This window comes from Macadamia integrifolia, chromosome 1, assembly GCF_013358625.1.
Source record: "Macadamia integrifolia cultivar HAES 741 chromosome 1, SCU_Mint_v3, whole genome shotgun sequence".
Lineage (NCBI taxonomy): Eukaryota > Viridiplantae > Streptophyta > Magnoliopsida > Proteales > Proteaceae > Macadamia > Macadamia integrifolia.
In genome coordinates, this window is record NC_056557.1 from 911,744 (window position 1) to 919,188 (window position 7,445).

Sequence of the window (7,445 nt, forward strand, 5' to 3'; positions counted from 1 at the left end):
TTTTACCCCTTTCTTGTATCCTACCCTCTTCGATATCCGATCACCTTCCCTGCAACCCTCGCCATCCCAGAACAATGAGGATTGCTAATGCTACTGGCCTAATATGATTGTCTGGAGACTCTGGACTCAGTAGGTAGAGAGAGAGAGAGAGAGAGAGAGAGAGAGAGAGAGAGAGAGAGAGAGAGAGAGAGAGAGATCAGGTGATGCAGCACCACGAAGCAGCTCAAGTAGAACACTGGTAGGGTGCCGCTCTCCTACAAATCCAACATGCTGAGACCCTTCCTCGGCCTCATAATCTCCATTCCCTGTCGACAAATTCAAAGAGAAATCAGATGAAGGTGAAGGTGAGACAGTAGCACTTTCATTTCCATAAACTAATACCGACAAGCAACTAGTGGTATTGGGCTCTCCACTATGTTGATGAAGACGATGCATTCTTGGCTAGTCATCGAAGAAGTGACGAACTAACCCTCGACCCACTGACCTCCCTCTCCCACTGAAACACCGCTTTTCTCAATTCCAAGGTCTCCACTATTTCTAGCTTTACCCTCAAAGGATCTAAAACAAATAAACAATGAAACATCATTAGAAATTCAATAGTTAGCTAACCATTTCCATCCATCCAAGATTCTTTAATCAGGTTTGCTTTTAGGGCAAAGCAGGTTTCCCAGTTGATCCCCTCCCAAACAACCATGGCCGCTACAACTTAGTTCTGCAACTTGGGCTTCTTCACATTTCCTTCAATAAACCTAAAAAGGCAAAGAAACAGCAGCAGAAAACACATCTTATCTATGGTTGAGATGAAGAAGATCAATGGAAGGTGAGGAGCTACAAAGGGAAAAAGGGGATCCACTAGCCACCACACTTAAGGATGATGATGCCGTAATCTGGGTGGGATTCAGACCACTACTAGCAACTCCAGTAGAGGTGGGAGTGGGGATTTCCACAGGCTTTCTTGAACGGTTTTTGTCGAGAGAGGCTTTTCTTGATGGGATAAAGAAGTTCAGGAAGGTGATCGGACATCAGAGGAGGATGGAAGAGATTAGGGGTAAAATGGTAAAAAAAAAAAATCACTATTTTGAATAGTTTTGTAAACCCAAACTTGATTTTGGAGATTCATGTTAACTGAAACACAAGTTAGGTCATTTTTTAAAATGAAACATAAAAGTGAATAATCAAGTAATTTTTTCAAAGAAAAAAAAAAAACCACACTACAGTATTATTCCATGACAGTGGCCCACAAAATGTTTACCTTTTGAAAAAAAGATGGTGGTGGAACAGTCCAAAATTTCGGAGTCCGTTTCCTTTTGGGAATTAATTAACCGTACGGAAGAGAATCATTTCATAGTATATTGACCAAATGGCAGCATACATAATTGTGCCCAACCCTTAATCTCCGATATGGCCATCAGCAAGGGATGTGATTAAAGAACTAAGAAAAAAAAAAAGAAGGGAACATCACCAACTTAGCACACCCGAAATCTTTACATCACTCTGCATTTTCAATTTTTTTTCCTTCCAAGGATCCAACTTTCACTTATGTATATATAATTGGATTCCTCCCATATGCATGTTTAACATAAAGATTTAAGAAATCAGAAATTCCAACTCTTTACTTGACTAGTAAATTTACGCTGATCCTCTAAGAGAATATTTTATTTTTTAAGGTGAAAGAATTTAAAATTTGTTTTTTCTTTGATATTTGGACAACTATGAAGAGAAGAATATGCTATTGAGATTGATGATATATAAAATGTGGAATTAAATTGGAACATATGAAAGATTCAGATTCAAATTTGGGACCACTAGATTGGATGGGATCATGGGAAAGAAGAATATTATTACGGATTAGGTTTATTATATATTATATTTTTTTTCCTTGTATTTTTAACTATTCAAATTTTTTCAGAAGTAATGACTTTTTAATAAGGATTGAGTTTTCCTTAAGCCACGACAGAGGGGAATCCCTTGACTGTGGCTTTCCAATGAATGGAAGAAGGTATTATGCAATTGTAGAGGATATTATTGACTTCAACCACTAGGAAGATCTTTTAAGTTTAGGATGGTGAATGAACCCTGCACTCTCGGTCTTGTAAAACTTTCTTATTTTAATAATGAAAAACGATGACATGCTAGCAGATTACGTAGGAATAAGCATGCTAGTATTTACTGTTGAATGAAAAGTGGCAATATACGTAATATGTCCAATGTTTGTAGTTGATGATAAATAATATAATATAAGAAATATATATACATGTCAGTTGGAACTTGAAGCCAGCAAATATATATATATATATATATTTATTTATAATAAATAGTCAAGTACTCCTCTCTTTCTATAGAGAAGAAAGCTTTTGGAGATGCATAAAGTATACAAATAGTTTTTTTTTTTTTTTAGGAGGGATTTAAAATTACCCCCCTTTTCCTTATACTTTGCTGAAATGCTGAAATTACACGTAGATCTAAGGGTTTGATGCAATTATGCCCTACTCCCCTAACATTTCTAAAATTCTTACAATTTGGTCCAATCCCCTAGTCCCTGTTAATTTGGATCTATTAATTGATGATGTCATCTAGTATCATAATAACTAATGTCGAAAACACACTTTTTTTTAGAGATGGACTTACCTATATGTCCTTCCATTCTAACAAAAGAAAGAGGGCTGAAGAGATTGTCTTTTACCCATGCTTCTTCAACCTCTGTTTTCTTCCACCTTGGAAAGACTCCGGTGAATGATGGTTACCTTACCTATATACCCTTTTAAAACATAAGTACAAATTTTAGGGTTCACGGAATTTGAGCTTCTGGGTTAATTATGAACTTTAATGGGTGGGTTCTTGTTGATTTCTCTCTCTTCTTCATCAACGAGGATGACCAAAAAAAATTATTTTTTCATCGTTCTTCTCTAACAGTTGCTTTTGGCTACTAAAAACACAATTTTCCTTCTTGTTTTAAGAATCTAATGCCCAAAACAAATAAAAATTCAGATTTTGCTCAAGGGATAAACCCAAAACTAAAGATTTAAGCAAAGTAAATAAAAAATTTTCAAAAAGAAAGATAAAAGCAGTACAAGTCAACATACCCAGTAGGCAAGCTATCGACATAGCTGAGAATCATCTTAAGATTGTTGCCCCCATCCATAGCGACCCCAACTCGCATATCGTCAGTCATAGCGTCTACAACTCGGCGCAGGACAGGTAGAGGTGTGGCGCAAGTGTTCTGTAGATTAGTCAGCATAGATAGATCGAACGACCATCCTTGCCTAGGGACTCCTACAAGGAGACATTGCACGTAGAACGAGATGACGGTAGCTGAAGGTGCAGGAACCGCCATTATTGTCGGTCGTTAAGATCTAACAAACTGATTACCTGGTTTGAGGAGTGGAAATTGAAAAAGAAGAGAGAGAGAGAGAGAAAGAGAGGACAGCTGGAGGAATGTTGCCAGTTACTCTCTTTTTTTTTTTTTTATTGAAGGGTAATATGGTCTTTTGAGGTTTAAAACTAACAGCATACTAACACCGTCAAAGCCAGGGAAGGAAGGCGTAATTGTATCAAACACTTGGATTCACATGTAATTTCAACAAAGTACAGGGAAAGGGTGCGTAATTTTCGTTTTTTTTTTTTTTTTTTAACAAGTGGATTCTTGTGCAATAGGAACCTATTTTGGTAAAAGAGAATAGGGGTTGCTCTGAGCAATGCCCTATTGAAATGACTGTCTCATCCCTTGATAAATTGAAATTTTCATCTCGACTGATGTCGTCTAGATTTTTATTGATTCTCGTGTTAATGCAAAGACCAAGGGCCCGTTTGATAACGTTTCTGCCGTTTCTGTTTCAAGAAACGAAATTGAAGGTGTTTGATAAGTCATGTTTTTAAAAGTCGATAATAACCAATGAAAGAATGGCCACAAGTCGTTTCCAGAAATGGCGAAACAAGTTCAGAACTTGTTTTGCCTAAGTCGTTTCTTGAACCATAAATAAGTAAAAATTTCTATTTCTATTTCTGAAAATAAGTGAAACGAAACAGTTTTATCAAATGTTTTTTACTCCGTTTCTACTGTTTCTGGAAACAGAAACGGCAGAAACGTTTCTTGAAACGTTATCAAATGGGCCCCAAGTAACCAAACGATGTTTTTATCCTCTTATTTTATTGATCCATGATGGATTATATTATCACATAATCATTAGGTTAAGGGCGTACATGCAATTGGATCGGAATTAGGAATCATTAAAATATTAATTAATTAAAATTTAGAATCGACCTATCTTATTACTAAATGAAACAACTTTAGTAACTGATTTTGAGATCGATAATGGGACACAAAAATTCTTGAACTTTTTCCAATGGGTTCATAACTGAAAAATACCAATTAAGAATCAATTGGATTCGAGATCACTAGGAGCATAGGACTACTTGTTTAGAGTTAGTTAATAATTATATAATATTAGGACAGATTATTTTCATTCACTGTGATGAGTTCAGATGCACACACAGCGGATCCAGCTCCATAGAGCTTAGGAATAAAGTGATCCTATGGTTGGGAGGATCTGGGCATGCGTCTCGAGGTTATTCTAACCGTGGGATCACTCTTTGGTCCCTAGGCTCTATAGAGAGGAAAAATATTATAACGATATTTTGAAGAACAATCTAAAACCCCATCGGGGGTTTGTGAACCTTATGAGGGGATGGTGAACATTTTAATCTAGTAGAGGAAAATTTTCTCCCAAAAATAATTATATAAGTACGATAAAAAAAGTAATATATACAAGAAAAAACATTTTATTTTGAGATTTTGACGGTCCTAAGCCATCGAGGAACTAGAATCATATTAAGGCTCTCTTTTGGTTACTATTTATAAAATATATTATATGATAAGAAAATATGTTTTAGGTTTCACCTTCAGCATTGAGCTTCGAGTGACAGAGATGATAGGATTTAGGATTTTTTATTGGAAAAGTATAAAACATACTGAAGTTATCTATTTACTTTTGATTTTGACTAATTTAGTACACGCTCATTTAAGATAGCAAAAAAATCAACATAAATGATTTGTACGCACAATCACAAATAGCTTGAGAGTAATTTGTGATTTGTGATTTATTCTAATTTATTATAAATAAAAATAAGTGCTATAAATTATACCAAATACTTGCAAAAATAGAAATAAGTTAAGTAAATACAAATAAAAATCAAACCAAAGAGAGCCTAAGTTATAATAATTATAAAGAAACACTTATATTTGAATTAAACCATCCCATTATATATAAAACTATTCTTGGATTAATCTCTTAGGATCAGAATCAGTAAAGAACAGTCCACATCCTTACATGAGGTTAGCATGTTTGTATTTCTTTATTTTTATTTAAAAGAAAATCTGAGAAAAAGTTATTTTTCCTTCCTCACTCGTTCCCGTGAAGTCGATCACGAATGTTCCATCATTTTGATTAGGAGAGAGATATTTCTTAAGAAAGTGAAAAAGATTAAAGATATCAATAAACGACTTCCTTTTGAAATTTTATAAATGGGATCGGATCGGTATATTCCAAGATTGATTCCTGAATAATTCAATATCAATTCATTAGGAAGTTATAAGGGTAAAATATTTTAAAATATCAATGAAAAAAAATAAGGTTAAATTCATCTGATCTGAACAATAGGATTGGTATCTATCCATTCGATCCTAAGTATTAAAATCTTGCTTCCTTTTCATTCCCTATTATTAGTGAAATTGCAGTTCTTTTTTGAATGCTTGAAATAGTATCTTAAGGTTTTCTACAATTAATCATCGAGTCAGATGATAAGGATGTGATTGTTTATCTTCAAGGTTATGCATGCTTTCACCTTCGGAGAGCCTCCAATGTTTTCATATGTTGCCACTTCTTCGGCCTGAACACCTTCCCATCAAAGGCTATGACTAGTCACTTATTGTACCATTGGCCTCCACCATTGCTGCCATCCGCATCATCAATGGTTCCATGGCAAAGCACACCCAATTCACCAGTTACCTTACATACTTCACATTCCTCACCAGCTTTGTTTACTTGGCCATCTCTCATTGGATTTGGTTATGCTCTACTGATGGTTGGGCCAGTGTTAACTTTTTTTTCATTATGGGGGCATGTTTCTTCCTCTTATGAAATAACATATCTATTCTTCTATTATGGAAGGAGAGAGATAGACATAGAGAGACACTTATCCCTTATATCATTATCTTGAACATATTTTCAACTCATATAAATATATGATAGAGGCAAATTGGTATAGAAATTAGACAAAGTCTTCTCTTTAAATTCTGATTATTCAGTCAAATTTGTCCACCACCATGAGCTTACACCACTCTGCATTTATTGGTTAAATAGTCAATTAATATCAAATCCTCTTAGGCTATGTTTGGTAGCCAAGAGAAGAAAAAAAAAAAGAAAAGATAAAAGAATCTAGAAAAGAAAAGAGAGGAAAAGAGAAGAAATTGTGAGAAAATAAAAAGAGTATGTATGTTTGGTTACTAAGAAAAGAAAAAAATTCAAAAAATTTTGAATTTTAGGAAAAAGATAGACACATAGGAAATCATTCATTTTTTGTCTTATTATGTTTTCATATTTCCTTATGTTTTCTTGTGTTTTTTGCAAGAAATTTTTTGGGGGTAGTAAAAGAAATCTTCACAATTTCATGAGGAATTTTGAATTTCAAAAATTAAATCTTCTCTTGGGTGAAGACATACCAAGTGCAAAGAAAAATTCTTTCACCCAAGAAAAAAGTGTACTTTTTTTTTTTCTTTCCTTCTCTTGGCTACCAAACATAGCCTTAAGAATGGCTATGCGGTTATATTTCCTTCAGGCTATGCTTGGTAGCCAAGAGAAGAAAAGAAAAGAAAAAAGTACACTTTTTGTACTTTTTTCCTTGAGTTATGAATTTCTTTGTATTTGGTATGTTTTCACCCAAGAGAAGATTTTCCTTTTCAAATTCAAAATTCCTCTTGGAAATTGTGAAATTTTCTTTTGCTCCCCTAAAAGTTTTTTTTGCCAAAAATACAATAAAACATGAGAAAGTATGAAAAGATAATGAAACAAAAAATGAATGATTACACAATGATTTCCTATTTGTCCATCTCTCTCTTAAAATTCAAAATTTTTTGATTTTTTTTTCTTTTATTTTCTTTTCTTCTCTTGGTAATCAAACATACATACTCTTTTAATTTTTTTTCACCATTTCTTCTCTTTTCTTTTCTTTTCTTTTCTATATTCTTTTTTCTTTTATTTTCTTCTGAGGCTATGTTTGGTAGCCAAGAGAAGAAAATAAAATAAAATAAAAAAGTACACTTTTTGTACTTTTTTCCTTGGGTTAATAATTTTTCTATGCACTTGATATATCTTCATCCAAGAGAAGATTCCCCTTTTCAAATTCAAAATTCTTCTTGGGAATTGTAAAATTTTTTTTTTGTTCCCCCA